This window comes from Gekko japonicus, unplaced genomic scaffold, assembly GCF_001447785.1.
Source record: "Gekko japonicus isolate JY-2015 unplaced genomic scaffold, Gekko_japonicus_V1.1 scaffold626, whole genome shotgun sequence".
Lineage (NCBI taxonomy): Eukaryota > Metazoa > Chordata > Lepidosauria > Squamata > Gekkonidae > Gekko > Gekko japonicus.
The window spans coordinates 642460-663387 of NW_015170911.1; the positions used below are offsets into that span (position 1 = coordinate 642460).

The 20928-nt window shown below is 39.3% G+C and overlaps 1 protein-coding gene across 3 annotated transcripts in view; it reads right to left on the minus strand.

Moving 5' to 3' along the window:
- The window catches only part of PDLIM5 (PDZ and LIM domain 5), a 171965-nt gene that overhangs the window by 43234 nt on the left and 107803 nt on the right, over window positions 1–20928 (minus strand). The gene's annotated exons all lie outside the window — the stretch shown is intronic.

The following is a 20928-nucleotide window of genomic DNA, read 5'->3' on the forward strand; positions in this document are numbered from 1 at the left end:
TCTATAAGGACAAAAAAGGGAAAAGGGAAAAAACCTGAACCTAAAACCTAGAATTCAGAATCTAAAAAGGTTAGTCAAGAATAGAAGAGGGCCAACTCTAAAAATCTAATTATAAAACATACAAAAATATACATGTATTTATTAAACACAAATTAAAATAATAAATAAGGGCCCATTCATACCTCATGTACAAATATAAAAATACAAAGGCTGATGAAATAGACCTAACGTGTTTCTGCCTTCACAGGCCTTCCTCAGAGGCCTAATGCAAATAGAACATATTGGCTAATATGTAAAAATATATACGATCAAACATATACAAAATATGAAATAAAGACCAGAAAACAATTGTTCCAAAGTTTAACCACTGGGCAAAAATACAAATGAAACCTCCAGTGCAATCACATGTCCAGTAGTACTTCTCTCTGGTCAACTATATATTCCCCTGAGATTGTATAGCCAAATGTTCCCAATGAAATATTCCTTAAGTTAAAAGCAGTGTTGCTCAAAAATAGGTCCAACACGTTTTTGAGCAACACTGCGTTTAACACTGCTTATAACTTCCTCTGAGGAAGGCCTGTGAAGGCCGAAACGCGTTAGGTCTATTTCATCAGCCTTTGTATTTGTATATGAGGTATGAATGGGCCCTTATTTGTTATTTCAATTTGTGTTTAATAAATACATGTATATTTTTGTATGTTTTATAATTAGATTTTTAGAGTTGGCCCTCTTCTATTCTTGACTAACCTTTTTAGGTTCTGAACTGTTTGCTCTATGCCATTCTTGTTATTACTGCACGGTTTTCTAACTTTGTAATCCAAAAGTACAGAATTGTATTTATTTATTTGCTTCATAGTCTGCCTTTCTTGCTGAGACTGAAGGCAGATTGCAAAATTTAGCAATGCAAGAAGAGCAGTATAAGGCGTGTAATAAACATTGCAGTAGCTTTGGTACAACCAGACAAAAGATGAGACGTACTAATTTCCTCACTGGAGAGTGGGTGTTTTTAACTGATGAAGTAAGCAAGATTAGAAATCTCTGACTCACCCCCACCCAGACAATGGGAATGATTTTCTCATCTCATTTCAATCCACAGTAGAGAGCCATACTGATATTGTGCCTGAAATCTGATACTTTATGTGGTTACTTCTATGGTTACCACATGAGGCTGTTTCGCTAGCAATCTTAAGATTCAGAAACCTATTTTGAGTCCTCCGAGACCAAATCAGACTCACCGAATGCGAGAGAATCTCATCTAGGGAGACCATTTGAACTCGCAGAAAGCAGAACTGATGAATTTTACAAAAAGTTACATTAGCTATAGTGACTAATAAAGAATGAAACAGAGTAATAAAGCCACAAGTAAAGTCACTGAAATAAACAAAAAGCGAACGATGGAAAGCACTTGCTGAAGCTGCGTTCTGTAAATCAGATAAGGACAGACTGTTTCCAGGTAATACACTTTGTTACTCTTTTTTAACCTAAATTTATTTTGTATTCCTGAAGATCAAGGAAATCTCTCTTGTAGCTTTTGAAGGAAAGAGATAACGGCTATAATTCAGTCAGTCCCTTTATGAAGGAAATTTACTAAGCAGCTGATTTTTCAGTCAATAAAAACTGGATTTTAACACATGAGCAGGTTTACCTCCTTGTACTGTTTTGTAAGGCAAGTAAGGATGCATACAGCCGGTGAACAAGAAAATCTAAAATCAACACAAGAGCTTTTTGGAACAGGCAGAGTGGAGCAGCCACTGTCAACACTGGCTCCAGAGACTGTTTAGGTCAGGTACATGCTGGAGTCCTAAGGTTGAAAAAGGGATGCACTGTTTGCTATTCTGACTTTGAAAAGCAAACCCAAGAAGCATCAGAGAATTCTTTGTTTGCATGCCTTACCTCTTCACTGTTAGGAATGCTCGATGAAGATGAAGTGTCTTGCAGGGTCCCCAAATCCTGGAGCATTTTGCATTTACTTTTGGGACCATCATTGGTTTTGACACAAAGTGCCTGTCCCTCTACTCAAAATTATGAAAACCAATAAGAGAAACGGTCATCTTTCACTAAGCCTAACAGTTAACTCTTACATTGGCGTAATATTCAAATATTATTTAAAGCCTGTTGTACATCACACTGAGATTTATAAAAGGAAATAAAGCAAAATAACATCCAGTTACAGCCGTGAGAGAATTTAGGCTTTTGCTACATTAACAATACCATTTTTTCCTTCTAATCACCTTTTACACATTTATTTTTGTTCTGTGATGTTGGAAATTAGAGTACTCGACTGCCAAATAGCAATGAAAAATAATGCAAATGCAGGCATGCAATCAGGATAAGGTTGGAAGGCACATGATACAGCTAAATCAGGGTCTGAGCAGTACATGAATGGGCCACATTCTGGGAACACAACACGTACCTCCTTAACAGAAGAAAGATGAGACGTAATGTTTAAAAATGAATCAAATTTCAAACAGACCTCGGTAATCTAACACAAAGTGTCTGAGACACTCCCTAGACCACTTCATGAGACAACTGTTATATATCAAATATTTTATCCTGCTTCTCCTCTGTCACTGACATACTTTTATTTATCTGGTATCTGAAGCAGTGTTGAGTGCACACGAAAGCTTATGCCCATAATTAAACTTTGTTCGTCTTAATGGTGCCACTGGACTCAAACTTTGTTCTGATACTTCTATTTATTACAACATTTATCCCCCTTCCCCTTTCCTTGAATTGTTTTTGGTAGGCATACAATAGTTTTTGCTGATGTGATTCTGCATGTTTGGATCACATCACATTCACCAGTTATGAATATGCCACCAAGTTATTAAAGACCGGACTGGGTGTCTGCTGAGCCATTAATCAAAGTCAGACTTCCCTGTTATGTTTTCTGTTCAAATGTAAACTGCTTCAAGGCTTTTTAAAGTGGGCTTAAATATTTTAGTAAATGAAATAAAGCAGGGCTCTTTTTGTAGAAAAAGCCCAGCAGGAACTCATTAGCATAATAGGCCACACCCAACATCAGAAACTCATTAGCATATTGGGCCACGCCCCTGACACCACAGCTCATTAGCACCACACCCCCATGTTACCAGAAGTGTTGTTATCCAGCCACACCCACCTTTTGCTTCTTATTCTGTTTACCTAGTTTGTTGTCAAAACCCAGGGCCTTTTTTTGTAGCAGGAACTCCTTTGCATGTTAGGCCACACACCCCTAATGTAGCCAATCCTAATGAGTTTCTGCTGTTGGGTGTGGCCTATTATGCTAATGAGTTCCTGCTGGGCGTGGCCAATTTGGGAGCCAGCCCGAACTCCGTTCCTGTGCGTTCCTGCCCAAAAATAGCCCTGGGTACACTAAAGGCGGGCATTTTAGAACGTTGGTCCCCACTACTGCTTTATTATAAGGGAGAGATTTGTACCACCCTTCACAATTTCAAGACTTCTTTTTTTTTTGCCATCCAGTTGCAGCTGATTTATGGCAACCCAGCAGGATTTTCAAAGCAAGAGATATTCAGAGGGGGGTTTGTCCTTGCCAGCCTCTGCATAGCACCCCTGGTATTCCTCTGTGGTCTCCCCTCCAAATACTGACCAGGGCTGACCCTACTTAGCTTCCCAGATCTGACGAGGTCGGGCTAGCCTGGGCTATCCAGGTCAGGGCAAAATTTCAAGACCAGCTCCCCAAAAAGCTTAGAATTAAACTTTTGCAGTTGGGAGAAGAAGTGCGGCATGCCTGAAAGTAGTGATAACTTGAAGACCCAAACTGAAAGAATGAACACTCAGTGCCAGAAGGAAGCAGCAATATAAGTTTTCCACCTAACATTTTTCAACTGAAAAACATGAAATCCAACTTTGGAACTGCCCAGCTTGCCTAATATTTTATTGACAATGGCATCCATTGTCACTGGAAAAACATTCCTCCCCATGTCTCTGGCAGGAAGAGTGACTACAGAATCGGAAGGGGAAGAGAGAAGCTTTTCCTTCATTTTAATGGGCAAAACCCAGTAGGATTTGATTCTGTTCAAAGAAAGGTACAAATTGTAATGTAGTCAAAGGATGCTGCATGCACCGCGCTTATGCTTCAGTTATTCGTGTCATTTAAGATACAGTACATTTAAAATATTTTAAAAGTTACTGTGTTCTACAAAAGTAGTAATAATACACACTTCCGTTCCACAAACTTCAAAATTAAACAGAGACAGGATCAGCCCACTTAACAATAAAATCTATAATTTCATACTGTTTGCAGACATAAGAAAAATATTTGGAAATAGCACACACAATGGCATCATAAAGAATGCCTGGTGCCAGGGACACAAAAGAAACATTTGACAAGAGAATTTCATAAGAGAAATTCTTACTTTCCACCCATGATCCTGCTCTTTAAAAAAAAAAAGTTCAAATCTTTCCAGTGTTGATCACAACAATAAATGTTTATGTTGCTAAAGAGAACAAGGTTCCAGTGGCTTATGAAAAGAGAAAGAAGGAACTGTCAGAATCACAAAAGAGAAGAGATAAGTAGGGTACTATTACTTGGGGGGGGGTTGGGGGTGCAGGGAGGGCAGAAAGGATTACATCAGTACTTAGTTCTCATAGCCCTTCTCACATGCCCAGGGAAATGCAGATCACCACTTTGGGGTCAGGAAGCAATTTTTCTCCAGGCCAGTTTTGGCCAGGGATTATGGAGGTTTTTTGTCATCTTCTGGGCATGAAACAGGGGTCACTGGGAGTGTGGGGGGGGAGATATATTTGAATTTCCTCCATTGCACAGGGGGTCGGACTAGATGACCCTGGATGTCCCTTCCAACGCTATGATTCTACATGAGCACACAAAACTGCCTTATATTGAATCAGACCCTTGGTCCATCAAAGTCAGTATTTTCTACTCAGACCGACAGCTGCTCTCCAAGGTCTCAGGCAGAGCTCTTCCACATCACCTACTGCCAGATCTTAACTGGACACACCGAGGATTGAACCTGGAACCTTCTGCAGGCCAAGCAGATGCTCTACCATTGAACCACCGCCCCTTCCATCTGATTATATTAAACGGGCATTCATGATTTCAAACTGATTTCAGAAGCATCACAACTTATTTCTCTCTCTCTGCCTCACCAACCTCCCCCACGAAATCTGCTAAAAATCAGCCACCTATTGCTTGTATTTTTATGAAGCAGTTACCTAAAAAATATATGCCTTTTTTGCTACTACAGCAAGCAGGCAATGTCACAGGCCTAAAGCCAGCCAGTTGTCTGCTCACCTGACACAAATCATGAACTACAATTTATCCTTCCCCACATGCCACTTGGATATCAACAGCCAACAGCAGCACTCTCTTAGGTGAACATCCATGATTAAGTTTCTGGGGAAGCAACAGCACATCACTATAACATGAAAGTGAGAAACTCTGGTCCACAGGCCTTTACAGCCAAACTACAGCATGCTGAAACAATACAGGCTCCTTAGAAGACATGCTTTGCATATTGGGACACAAGTCTATAAATGAGCATTCCTTTTCTCACTAAAGGAAATCTGAACCTAGCTTCCTTTACCAGGGGCAAACATGGGTTACAGTCACATGTGCCAATGCTAAGCAGTGTTAACTAGGTTGCCTTGTAACCATGTGTGATGAACTGACCTCCAAAAGCATGATACTTAGTGCATCAAATTAGGGGTTAATGTGTTACTGTAAAGCACAGTTTGATTGACAGGCTGCTGCCTGCATGCACCCCCTTCTCTCTGATTGGTCAGCGCCAGCTGAGGAGAGTTTTTAAAAGTCTTGTCAGTCTGGTCAGAGGGAGTCATTCTTCTTTGGACTTTGGCTTGGCAGTTGTCAGTCTGAGGGAAACAGACAAGTCATTTGGGAAGTGAAGGAACACAACTCCTTGCCCTTACTGTATATCAACACATTTGAGGAAAGGTTCAAAAACCAGAACTTAAAGTCTAAGTGTCAGCCCTAGCTAAATTCCATTTATTCACAGTCTCCAGAACTGGGGGTTAGGTTTGACAGAAGAGGCTGGACAGTAGGTTGAAAACTGCCAGTCTAGCCAAACAGAAAAGGATTATCGCTCCTAGAAAGAGGAGGATATTTCTTACCCAGTTATTCAGAGGGTCCAACTCAGAAGGGATCCCTGGTTTGTGTGAAAAAGGAAATGGTCTTAGACTTTTCAAGAGTAAAAAAGGGAAAGTTATAATCCCACAAAGAAAGTATTCAAATACAGAAAGAAAGTACTAACTTCCAGGAAACTAAAATAGTTTTATGAAACTTTATTAAGACACATTGTTGCTGAAAGAAATCCCCAAGAACAGAGTCTCTAAGAATATATGCTTCAATCATACTCTGCTGCCTATTCAAAATATTCTAATTCATATAATCAACACACGTTACGTCAACTTCTCATCCCCTGCCCTATTCCTGATCCAACTGTGCCTGTTCAATAAAATCAACCTTCTTCTTTGAACTTTACTTTGTGTCAAGTGCCATTTCCAAAGGGATTTATAAGAGGGCTCCTGCTGAGTTACAGTAAGTCTCTGGCCTGGGCAAAAGCCAAATAACTTCTCTATCACAGGGTGGGACACACAGAAAGTTATAATTCTATAATTCAAATATGCTACTAAGTGGCTGCTCAGTCAGAGTAGGGAACAGTGTTTTGGTGGGAAAGACTGCCTCACAGCGAAGAAGCAGCAGCAGCAGCAGCAGGGGTCCATCATACCATGTTCTTCAAAACCTGTTTCAATCCTAGTTTATTAAACAAAATGACTCTTCCAGTTTTCTTGGGGTACATTGACAAAGTTCAGAAAGTAGGAGTGGACAAAACCTGTGATGAGATTGCTCTTGTGACTCTGAATAGCCCAGCTCCGTTTAGAGATACGTCACAGGCAAAGCAGTCCATGACAGTGGATGATGACAGAAGCATGCCAGAGCGTGCTTAACCCCGGAATTTATACTGGTACTACTGTCATGGGATCCATCATCTAAACAAGAAAGGCTGTAGCTCAATGGTAGAGCATCTGCTTGTCATGTAGAAAGTCCCAGGTTCAATCCCTGGCATCTCCAGTTAAAAAGACCAGGTGGTAGGTGATGTGAAATACTACAACATGACCCTGGAGAGCCCACTGCCAGTCTGAGTAGGCAATACTGACTTTGATGGACCCCATGGTCTGATTGAGTATAAGGTGGCTTCATGTGTGTTCAACCTGGAAAGAATTTGACTGCTTTTGTACTCTCGTTTGTACTCTCATAATATTTCCTCATATATGCCTACAATTTTCGAAACTGTTTTCTTTCCAACCTTCTATGCACCTCAAAGACATATGGCAGCACTTTAAAATATTACAAAATTGGCAGGACAACTAAGGCCCAGGGAGGAGGGCAAGGAGACAATTTCACAAAAGAAGGGGGGTGACATCATCCAGGTGTGGGGCAAGACTTTACTGACGTTTTGTTTTTGTTTTTAGTTAACATGATAAAGCAAAACAACCTCCCTTCTTAGGTAGCCACATTTGGGTATTCTGAATTATGACTACTCTTGAGGCACATTAATAGCAGAACTGCCCATGCGTGACTAGCTAAAGGAAACTACCTTGCTAGACACAATAAATGAGCCAGTTGCATCAAAACCATCAGCACACAGACGTCTGGTTTGTCAGTTAAATAAAGCATCCAAGGAAAGTTGGGTATAATGTTACCATAGTTGTGGTCAGGAAGTATGACACAGAACAAAACGTCCCACCAAGTACTTTATGGAGTAGTTGGCATGTGTGTGTAAAAATCATTTTATTTGCTGCCCCATTTTCCACAAGTAACTGAGTTTCACAGTGTTGAATGAGTGAATATTTGACAAATAGAAGCTCTCTGTTCTAATAACACGCCTTTGGAACATGTGGTTTCCTCATTGATGAAGTTGCTGCCAATACTTCATTCAAAGCTATTGATTTCCACTTCTGGTCATACGTTTCCACCCTGGAGTTAACCAAAAGGTCACAAATCTCTATAAGCAATAGTAAGAAACTGGTTCAATGTGATATGCCAAATCAGAAATTCAAAACAAATTGGAGAACCACTAATTGTCTGCATATTTTAATTAAAACAATTTGCATACTACAGTGACAGCAGCAGTGGGTGGACTTGAGTCATTCTAACAATATGCTTCTGCTGAAACTGCCACCTTCAAATACTAATCACACTCTCAATACTTCTGGATCAACTGTTGGGGGGGGGTGAAATGTGAGAAAATTATGAACTTTTTTTAAAAACTAGATTTTTTGATAACTCTGGAACTTTGGGACCCACTGTTACAGTGACAGGGCCAGACAGATACTCTGAACTAGGCTCCCCTCGATTTTTACAAGATCCGTAAGATACAAACAGTAGCTATGAATAGGCTGCCAGTGCGTTCTTTCTCTATGGCATTAGCTGTCCTTCCATATACAACATACAATCCTGTTTTTAAAGTTCTGGTATAGTAGTTTGATTCATTTTGCACAGTAGGCATTTATTTCCATACACAGAGATCTCTTTCCTCCAAATAGTACTTCTGTTGCAAGGATGCTGTCTTTTCCTCAACCTTCAAGGTAGAACATTTCATTATTTGCAAACTTCCCCTTATTCTCCCATTTAGCATACCAATCAGGACTATGTGGTTGCTTGAGAGTAATGGAAAGCGCTATCTGTGATGGTAGAGGCAAACATCTCTCTTCTCAACCTACCTGTGCCAGGACATGTGAATTTTTTAAAAATGTTCTTTTTTAGATATTGGATACACAAAAGCTTATATGACAGCTGTTTCAAAAACCTGTTCCTCTCACACAGCAATGCTTCCTTGCTTTACAAAAAACCCAATGTAGTTTAATTGAAAATGGTACACTCTCCTTTACCAACACCAGAGTGCGTATCTCCCCCTCGATTATCTGGGTTTGTAGTAGTGACGAACAGAAACCCCCATGCAGCACAATTCTTCCCCATTTCCATTCAGTGCGAACACAATTCAACACAAAAAACGTGTCAGTGGGGAAGTGGGTTTTTTTGCTTTTAATGGTCAGAAAACTACATCTACTGAGTGAGTGAAACTGAACAGTGCAAGGATTGTTTAATGCAAGGCAGACCGTATAACCAAAACATGTACAAACATGTGAGAAGTAAACAGAAGGGTGGGTGAAGCCATGTGTTTTTATACTTAGGGTTCTATCATGCTCTTACTACCTCTTATTCCTTTGCATGTCCAAAGCACTTGTTGATTTCCTTGATGGTCTTATACTTTCTAGAGGTGGTGGTTTAATAATAGGAGTAATAAGAAGGGCATCCAAGAGTGACCGATAGGTACTATGGTCCGAGAGTCTAGTGAAGAAAACCAGTTATCAAAATGAAGTAAAAGTTGACTACAGATATGAGAAAATTGAGCCTTAGTCATTGTTAAATTAAATCATGAACAGAGGGTTGGAATCCAACCAACTTTTCCTCCACTCTCTACTTGTTCTCATGCTTACGACAGGCTCCAAACGGCACAGCATTTGTGTGTGCCGTTCCCATGCTTCCTATCAGAGTCATGTTGGGTGGGCAATGGGGCAGCTTTTTTCAACAATGGAACCGCTGGGCTGCATCCAACCCATAAACTGGCATAAACTGGCATTTAAAATCACATTCTTAGAGGAGTTATTCAAATAATGATGTAAAGCAAGATACCATGGCTCTGAAACCATAACAAAACCCAGTCTGTGTGTCATGTGTGTTAATTTGATCCATTTTCCTGTGTTGTTGCAGCTTATCCTTTATATGTGTTTCTGAAAATGATTGTGAGTTGACAAAAATATCCTCATGATGCTGGGTTCAAACTTTGTTCTCTCAATGAGATTTTTTTCCCTTGCGACTTAAAAAAATGTTGTTGCAGGATAGTTTCAGAAGGTGGCCATGTTGGTTTGTAACAGAATAGCTATGTTTGAGTGCAATAGCACCTTAGAGACAAGAAGATTTTCAGGGTATGAGCTTCTGAGAGCCTCTAAGAAGCTCATAGTCTGAAAATCTTGTCGGTCTCTAAGGTGTAACTGGACTTGAAATCCAGATGTTTCGGGAGTTACTGTACTAACAGTATACTTGAACCTTAACTGCTATAAAAATACACTTCCATGCACTGCATCTGTTAAAGCTAATTATCCTCAATAACATGTATTCACGACTGATCGTTTCCCTTATGAGATTCATAGGTAGTCAACTGGATGTGTACCTGGACCGTACTGCAACAGCAGCATAAACAGCAGCAGCAGCAGTATTTCTAACTTGTGATGATGCTACCTTTGGAGGTGAGGTAGACGGGACAGGTACAAATGTTGAAACACTTTCCAATGGATTTTCCCATGGCACTTTCCTAGTAGAGAAGTTTTATTTCAAACAAGAGGAATGCCAAGAAATGAGAGATAATTAGGAAAAAAGCATTCTTTATACAAGGACTTTCAATCAGCATGACAAAACTGGGCACAGCCAAGCATACAGTTACAGTACTCGTTCCTGCATGGATATCTTCAAAATTTGAAAGTCTGTTTTTAATAGGGAAAAAATGTACTACTTATATTTTACCCATACTATGTGCAGGTTTCTGTCAGGACCTTTACATTTATTCAGAACCAAGTCCCATTCATTCAACAAGAGTTGTTACAAAGTTAATGTGTTTAACATGGCAACCATAGAGCTGGCCCAAAATTGCCCTTCAAATCCAGCCACAAAAGAGGGTGGGGGTGGTGGCCCAAACCATGTATCACACATCAGTATGGAGCGCCTTTTGATCTTGGGCTGGGAAACAGCACAACACTCTGATAACAGAGTGCATCTGTATTTAATATATGTGGAGGAATAATAATTATTAACGGCTTGAACAAATCTAGTATGAAGTAGGCAGAAAGGTCTGACGGCTTGCAGTCCTTTCCAAGATTGAATTTATAGGTTTCCCCCATCTGCTTCCTCATAAAAATATATTACAACATCTGAAGAGATTTTGGTCATCCACACAGGACCAGAATATTAGACGCAAATTCCCTTTCCATCTTCTTAAATGAGCTAGAAAATGAAGTTTAAAAGTTCGAGTCAGCACAGTGCTATTCTGTAAGAATCATATTCAGGACTTTTGGAGGGGGGGGGAGGTGCCAAAACTCTCAAGAGGGAAATGAAGTCTTCAATCTGTATACTGAAGACTCATGATTTTTTTGTCGAAGAGGTTCCAGAACTCCATTCTGGCATGTTCCCCCAGAAAAAAAAGCACAGAGCATATTTAAAATGTAACACACATACTGTATGATGTCGTGTTCATTTCTGTCTAGCATGAAAGAGTACCTCTTGGAATAGTATCTTGACAGACAGCCTCAAGTTTAAGGAATAACACACCAGAATATATTTTTTTAAGTGGCTGCCCTTTATAAAAAATGGTAATCAAGAAAAGAGTCACAAAAAGTTATTTTGAGGAAGGCTAGTAAGTAATAGGAAGTTGTTAGGTTAAATATATTTTTAGAATTACTGGTTATCCCGGAGGAAAACACCAGAGCAGGTGTGGCAAGATCACTATTACGAGTTAACCTTCAGCTTCAAAAAGCTCTCTTATGACCAATATACTTGGCTGAGAACTTAATGCCACTATAAAAGGCATCCCTATTGAAATGTCTGTTTTCATCAGAGGAAACGCATGTTCTAAAAAGGCCATCATTCACTTTTAGAACTTAACAATGGACAGAATTACAACTAATCTTTCTGACATGGCACACTCAAGCATAAAGGTATATATGAGTTGCTGAAGTTTGAATAAGTTTGTGTACCTGCCAGAATGTGGGAGCACGGGCCCAGATTCCACAATCTGGGTTGCTAGAGTAGATTCCACTGTTGCCATGGAGTGTCCAGGTGGCTCAGAGGTCTGAGTTGCTATGGTGTTGGTCTTAGGCAGGCTTCTTTTTTGTTCAGATATGTTTGCCAGCAACCCAGTAGCAGCTGCGGCACAGGATTCCGGAGAACCAGTTTTTATCCTACTTGACCTTAATTCAACAAGAACCGTCAGACATCCCACACAGACAAATAATACTAACTGGATTTTTAAAAACATTGCTGCAAACAGTTGACCTAAGTACTCATGGTATAATGTTTATGATTACAATTGTCCTGATTTCCCCTTCAGGTAAGGAAGTGTGTACCAAACCGTTTATAACTGGTGTTCTCTCAGCTTGTGACTCCACACATACAAAATGACACCTCCACACTCACTCATCGCAACCATCCTTAAATTTGGCTGCAGGTGAGCGCAGAACAGTATACTGAGACTGGGTCGTCTGACGTATCCAAATTCCTTTAATAGAGAATGATCCTTGAGTAAAAAAAAAAGTGAGGCCCATAATACATTCCAGTGTGGTATAAACATTTTTCTTAGGCTGTGTATACCTGTCACTGAACTCAATATACCAGTTTTCCTGTACCAAGTTAGATGTCAGTAGCATTCATTGTCAGGTATGAAGCAGTGTCATTGAGGACTAGGGACTTGATTCAGACTTTAACTGGCAAATTTCTGTGGATTCCCCCTTCCTGATGCAGATTCCCCCTTCCTATCCCCCCAGGACCAACATTTCATGAAGATCAGTGGGTTGCAATGGGAAGAGGGAAGAGGAAAGTTCCATTCTGCCACTGGGAAATTATAGGCCGTTTTCACACATGGTAAATAATGTGCTTTCAGCCCAATTTCAATGCACTTTAGTGACTGCAAGTGGATTGCCTTTTCACACAGGAAAACCCAGTTGCAAAGTGCACTGAAAATGGATTGAAAATGCATTATTCAGCTAGTGTGCGAAATCACTTTCAATCTGGATCCAACCCTTGGTCTGTATATACTGACATAATCTGTATGTCAGTACTGAATCTGCAAGCACAAAGGCAGACAAACCAGAGTCACCCACTGCTTGCAGTTACGGCAGAACTCACATACCTAATGCTGTCACTGAGTATTGCTGCCACCTTGTGGAATAGACTGGAGCATAACTGAAAGTAGGAATGATTGCATTTCTCAAAGAAATATCTTGAACTGGCCACAGCTGATTTAAATTGTGAGGCTACGTTAACTTCTAGCCAGTTAAAGACTTAGGGTGAATTTAAAAAATAATTTAGTATTTATTTCTAGCTCATCCAATAGCACATTTTTATAAAATCACGACGGAAGTGCGATCTGAAAATGGAAGCTCCTTTTGATGGAATCCAATGGCTTTTCATGAACCACAGAAATAATTTACAGGAGGTGCTGTGGAACATCCGTGTGAAATATTCCTATTCCATTCTTGCACTAGACCCAAAATGACATATCAAACTCACTATTGCCAGAGACCCACTCTCATGAATTGTACTCAGAAGAAGAGAAGCTATACTAGGTAAAAAAAAGTAAGAAGGGGCAGAGACATTGGACAGAAGGATCAAGGAAAAAGCCTAGAGTTCTCAACCTCCTCCACTCAAATTTGACAGGCATTTTGCTACTTTAAGACAGTTAATAATAAATTACTACATTGTAACATGTTATAAAGAAACTGTGACTAATATAGAGCAAAAAAGAGAGGCTACCTATTGTAAGTAGATGCCATTTTAGACACAGTGGCTACTTGACTATCGATATTTAAAATATGAACAGAAGCCGGCGGATGAGGTGCACACTTGGGTAATGCTTCCAGTGGATTGCTGAGAAAAAGGTTTCTAGAGAATAAGAACATTTGTAAAGAGAATTGACAACATAAAGGTTGTAAAGTGTACAATACTTTTAATGTCCCTCGTGATGTTCATCTCTTTGGACCACATTAAGATTAACACTGTGCATCCTAAATCTTTTGCTATGCTTTCATTTAAACCATTAACTATTACAGACAACATAGGAAGTACTCTACAGGTGAGCATCCATGGACATCTGGCGTTCTGTACTGAATTTTCATTAACATTATTTATAGTCCACCTTTCTCACTTGGACTCAGGGTTCAAGATGAACCTTCTGTATGGCTTGTGAAGCATGAACTATTTATATTGCACTTCTTTGGTAAATCTACAAATCCAAAATTGCTATAATATTTGGTGAAATAAATAGCACCAGCAACAGATGAACCAGCAACGGATTTTGCTTGTGGAGAAAGTACTGGGTGTACCAGTTGCATATATACTTTTAAGTTTTTCCATACCCAAACACTCAAGTATGGCACCAAATCCATTTTAAGCAGAACACTATTTCCTTGGACATTGCTGGATATTAGTAACTAAGGGGACATGTTGTTCCAAAATGTGAAACAAGAGAATGGTTGAAAGGGTTCCAGTTTGTCCTCAACATCTCTCAAGTCAACTGTGTACTAGGGACACAGTCAGCAGTTATCTTCAGTGCAATCCTAAATGTCTATCCTAGTCCAGTGAAGTCAGGAGAGTGTAACGCTGTTTAGGATTTCACCGCTAATCTGTCACCACCCCAGTAGCTATAAAGGATGGCGTGTCACATCTATATTAATTGACATGGGCTTCAATGGAACTTATTTTTTCATGTGATAGCAATAAAGTGAAGAAATTTCTAAATTATTTCTAAAATAATTGTAGATAATGGATTATCATTTCTAAATGGGTCATGGTGTCTCTACATTTCTGGTTACTTTCACTAATTCATACATATAAGTGTCCAGAATATAGATTTGGCAAGTGCCAGACATCCTAGGAGAGAAAAACTGTCATAGAACCGTTTGCTTTCCCTTTCCACCAAACAAGAATGCCCAGTGCAAAATGGAATGGACTCAGTAATTAAGCACTGTTGCTCCTATTTCCTTCTGTTTCTGAATTATCTGCATGAATAAATTGTGACCGGTTTTGCCCTTAAGTAGCAGTAAAGCAAAGAAGCGAGGCAAATCAATATACAAAAGCTTAAAGCTAACAAAAACAACAAATTACCTCCTGCAAGATGAAGAAGAGAGATTAGATCCATAAAACTGGGCAGAAGAAACAGTGGCAAGAGACAGCTCTCTTATGGAAGTAGATGAACTTGCTTCTGTCCTGATAGATGCCCATTTGTTAAATCCCCCCCAAATCAGAGAATAAATCAAGATCTGTTTTGTAAAGATAACATCCACAAACAGTGCAATTTACTTATGTTATATTGTGCACAAATCTGGGACAAGTGGTGTAATACTGTAGTGACTGGCTACATCTGGTTGCTTCTCTAGCCATCCATCATTTGTTGTGTCCAAAAACTGAGTAGACAAAACATAACACTAAACCTTCTGATGGAAGGGATCTTGCTAGATTTAAATGTCTGACAGCACCTTTGAAATATTAGAAAAAAATTTAGGGGGGAAAGTGCAGGAGTCAGATTTTGTCATAACCCAGTACATAGGTAATTTTTTTCAGGACTAAAAGGAACATATAGTGTTTAGATCCACCTTCCCCCATTCCTATGTGTATGATGCCCCCACTTCTGTGCATCTAAGTGTCTCCTGCTACTATTCCCTACTCTACTGGCCCAAACCCACTACCCCCCACAACTCTTGCATGTGTGTGGAGCTGTACTCACAGCAGAGTGACTAGATTGCACCCGTAGCGTTTACTTCTGCTCGAAAGAAATACAACTGTGAAGTTTTAGTCACACACACAGTCTAACAATAAGCAGTATGATTAGCCAGTGCAAGTCATCACAAAGGAAATACTTATTTTTTCAAGTGTGATGCAACTATCGCTAACTACTTGTTTTTAACGCTCTTAAAAGGTCAACAAAGAACATGCAGGATGAAATCATGGGACAAATGAGTGTTTGTAATAAAGCTTTAATCATGCCAGTGTGCTGTGAACAACAAGGAAGGAATCAGACCTATCAGCTGGTAACACTATAGCTGGTGGTTCCAACGCAGCAGAGACTTCGCCGGTTTGGGTAGCTACTGAATGGGAATGCAGAGACTCCAGTCCATTCATTAGATCTGTAAGTATGCTTTGGGCACAATGATAATAAAGAACACATACAGTTTATGCTACCAGACACACATTCTAAGGCGGGATAATATTTAGGATTAAATTTTCATGGAAGCTGATAGCCTGAAGGCACTAAATGAAACTACACAAACGTGCTTAAAATTGCAGTAATGAAGTATAGCTATTTGAATAATATAAAAGGGTTTTTTTTTAAGAGGGCCTTAGCTCTAGGTCAGAAAGATGAATTTTAAACATGCAAAGAGATATTTTTATATACCACCCACAAAGACAGAGATTATTATTATTTTATATTAGCATATTTTGACATTTAAAGGCTCGACATCAGCAATGATGGCAAAATTGCCACTACAAAAGGAAGAACTTACATATTCACGCCAAGATGAATTAATTTTTCTCCATTTTATTCATGTATGCTAGTTAAGACTTTGCTTTGTTAAATATTGGAGCTGCCTCTTATTTTCCAAACTCTTATAAAGTTTTAATACCTGACTCAATAGTCCCTTTTTAGCTATCCAGATATCTACTTTCAGTACAACAGCAGCTTCCTAGTCACATTTATTTCTGCATTTAAAAAAATGCATTCCTCATTGTGGTGTTTGCACTGTACCCAAAGCAAAGCTACTCTATGTCTCCATCCCAATCCTATGCAGTTAGGGAAGCTTCAATATGATTGCAAACCAGCAGTAGTAATAAATGGATCTACTAATATTTTTGCTTTATACGTGGCTGAAACCCAGCTTCCTTTCAAATCTGATGAAGAATTCTGCATAACAAATGTAAAATGTGTGTCAGCAGAGTACTCTTTTTTCATATTACTTGCTTAAAAAAAAAGGCTGAGAGACTAATGCAGCTCCCTTCCTGAATATTGCCAACCCTGCCAGGACATCTCATAAATCCACTGGTTGCAACCCACATGAACATTTCTGAAGCTGCCTTGGTCTAGAGCAGGAGTGGGGAAACTTGCTTAATGCAAGAGCCACATAAAATAAACGTCAGATGTTTGGGAGCCGCAAGACATGAACAAATATTACACGTGTTTTTATTGAAAAATATGCAAATTTGCTTTTATTAATATTAAACTGATAATTTTAGATGGGGAGGGAGGGGAGGAAGGGAGAGAGAACGAAAAGTGGAAAGAAAGAAAGTGGAAAGAAAGCAAATAGATGGGGGAGGGAGAGGTGGAAAGAAAACAACTTTAATGTTAAATGTGTCCTCCAAGCCCCCCTCCTGCGGCCCCTCCCTGCCAGCTAGTTTGGCTTGGAGAAGGGATTTAAAGAGACAAATGCCTTCCCCAAGCCGGCTGGCGCGGGGGGGGGGGGGGCTTTGGGAGTGCATTTAAAGTTCGTTGCTTTCTTTTTCTGCACTGGCTGGGGAAGGGAAGACCAATGGGGGCGGCATGCCTCCCCCTTTGCTTCCCCAGCCACTGTAGCAGGAGCTGCACAATATGCGTGAAAGAGCCACATGTGGCTTCCGAGCCACAGTTTGGCTACCCCTGGTTTAGAGCCTATTAACTGGAGATGCTGGGGACTGAATCTGGGACCTTCTGCATGCCAAGCAGATTCTCTACAACTGAGGCACAGCCCCTTTTGGGCTTTTCCCATAGCTTCTTGTGGGAAAAGACAAGCCCTTCCCAAGCTGATAAAAAATCATTGTGAGGAAGAGAGAAAGATTGCATGGGTATGTCAGAGGTGCACAGTGAAGTCTGAGCCAGACCTTTCAAGCCATTGCAACCAGCCATCTCTGCTGAATGTCCCACCCACGGCTAAGGCTTCTTTAACTAGTGCGAATTTCTGGGACAGTAAAAGTCGTGAGTACTATTGCGGTTGAACTGAGCAAAAGCAGAGACAATGCAGTTATTTAAAAGAGAGAGACTGAAATGAAAAGGGGGATAACTGAGAAATGGAGGTGTGAAGAGATCTGTGAGATGGAAAAAAAGGACAATAGCTGATCGATATGGAATTACTCTGTGGGATCAGTAGCAGGAGGGAAACACTGTCCTGATGGCTAATACAATGCATGCAGTAAAATTAAACTGTGTGTCATCTGCACAAAAATAAAATCTGCATCAGACCGATATTTCTAGTTCAAAACTAACATACTATCTAATGGATAGCAGATGAGGTTGAAAGTATCTGTGTGCTATTATAGAATGCCCAGCCCTTCTAGCAGAGAGGAAGAACATATCCAGGTGAGCTGAATGCTATTTTGCCAGGGAAAAAAAATCTTTCCTTTCTTGGACAACACAAAAGCGATGACAAAAAGTTATAAGCCTGGAAGCAATTGAGTAGTTTTCCATTCATTCAAAGCAATCAGAATAACTGCAAGAACAGAGCTTAGCAGGGGCAAGTTTGCATGACTGTCCTGTCCAATGCCACAGATCAAAGCAAAATAAGAATCAACAGCAATTTACACTGGTATTTGGGAGGGGATGATGGGGTACAGAGGGAACAAGACGGGACAGCTAAGAATGAGTTCTATGAGTTGCAGGGAAGAAGGGGGTGTGGTATGAAATGGAGAGCTGAAAAAACTAACAAGAATGCATCAAGAAAAGAGCTTCCACTATGAGATGCGAAGAGGGGAAAACAATACACAGAGGTAATATAGAAAATGTTTAGTTGCAATTTTAACAAAAGTGCATTTCTGAAATTAACTAAACAATGTGGATTTCTAGAGTATGAAGAGCTGAGTTGGGCTACCATTATCTGTACTGTACCAATTTCTATAAAAGTAACAATGTCCACCGGAAGACTCCAGAACACAGTCTGTTTGAGATCTCTCCCTCATCCCCACTTCATACGTCAAGATTCTGTGTACTGTACCAATTTCTATAAAAGTAACAGTGTCCACTGGAAGACTCCAGAACACAGTCTATTTGAGATCTCTCCCTCACCCCCACTTCATACGTCAAGATTCTATTCACCACTGTTGGGAATGAATAAATTATCTCAATAAACAGTGTTTTCCAAATATTTGTAATAGGAATATGGGAAACTGGAGTAAAAATTAACTCTGAACTCAGAAGCACAATCATGTTTTTGTGTTGGGCAGCTTCCATTCATTATTAAAGACTCTTAACCACAGATATATTTCTCACTGAATACCCATATCTTGGGGCATATGTCAGGGATCCATTTCATACCTTATGGAAAAAATTTTTTAACATAGGGCATTTCTTTAATTTATATAGTTGGGGTTAAGCTTTCACTAAAGTTAATGTTATCAATAGATTACTGCAAATAAAAGCTTGTATGAAATTTACAGCCAAAACCAAATCGATCATAACACTGTAAAGAAACATACTTTACAATGAATGGGATCCAACCAACCTTTCCACTCAATTTTGGCCAATTCCCTTCCTTATTATACTCCCTGCTCCACATGACTTTTGCCCATGCAGGTCACATGATCAACAATATAGCCTTTTTGTTGGTAAAAGGGGACTCCTCCCCTTTTTCACTAGTGGAAAAGCTGTTTAGATCCCTGCATCTACAGAAACAAACAAATGAAAAGAATATAATGTTCTTTGGTCAAGAAAAATGTACTAAAAATATTTTGTAAAAAACCATATCATCATCACACAATGAAATGTTTACTTAAAACCATCAATAATTAAAAAAATAAATTTAACACAACTCAGTGTCATTTTTGAACATTCCGTCTATGGTATAGGGCACATGCATTAAGAGAGATGTGAGGTTTTGTGATAACTTATTGTGTCTAAACAAAGGAACAAAACTTATTCATAAATAAGTCCAATAAAATTGATTTCACAGGGAAAAGTCTGGGGATTGTGAAAAGTTGAAACTGAGTTTTATCACACGTGTGTTAAAGAACTCAACTTATGGTGTTTTTAAAATATATATATATATCTACTGTGTAATAAGAAAATTCAACATCTTAGTTGTTTTACTGCCTGGCCTAGTACACTGCTACTTTTTGACACACATGGATGTTAGTGTTACAAAAGTGAACAGTTACCTCAGGTCTCCATTTTCTGTTTGACTTTCCCTAGAAATAAGGTCAGCAAACACTGAGCTATTAATATTGTTAAAGAACTGTATTTCCATAAAGTAAAGAGCACAGAGGGTGGGAAGATCGCATGGTACAGTCCAAACTCATCAGAGCTTGGAAGCTAAGCAGGATAAGTACTTGGATGGGGGATCACCAAGGAAGACTCTGCAGAGGGAGGCAATGGCAAACCACCTCAGCTTTTCACTTGCCTTGAAAGCCCCTTGCTGGGGTCGCCATAAGTTGGAAGCAACTTGGCAGCACTTTACACAAACAAAGAGCATAGAAGAGAACTGTCAAACCACAAGACTGTTCAGGTCAATACTTTATTTCATTTTTAAGATATTCAGATATAAACAAAATCATTTTCCTGCAATAAGAAAAGTTGAAATTTAGTTTGGACATTTTTTAAAAAAATGTGTGTGAATGCAGATGTTTTTAAGTGAAATTGGCCAAAGTATGTTGTTTTGAAAACACTGTGAGACTACATTCTTCAATTAAGACTGCTACCCTAGCACATATATAGGAAATCTACGTATTTTTTTAAAAAGCTTTAAAGAAAGAGGCATTCAAAAACGCTAACTTAAAGACAACATTTATTAAATATTCTTCAGGCCTCACAAAGCATAAATTAATGAATGTGTTGCTATAATACATTATATTACAGAGTAATGTGCATTACTGTAACTAATAATTAAGTCAAAAATAAAAGCATCCACTCTGCGATAAAGAAAACCTCATACTATGTTCATTTGTTGTTTTACTAGGCCCCATTCAGATGCTCACACTTGGGGTCGAAAACAACCTCTCACATATATGCTCAAATGAAACAGAGCCATATTATGCTTACATTGCTAAAACTCCTTTATCTCGAACCAAAAGAAAACACCTTCTCTTTTTTAGTTTTAAAACATTTACATTCCACTCCAGAATACATCCAGTGAAAGTATAATGATCTCAAAAAAAGCTGTGTA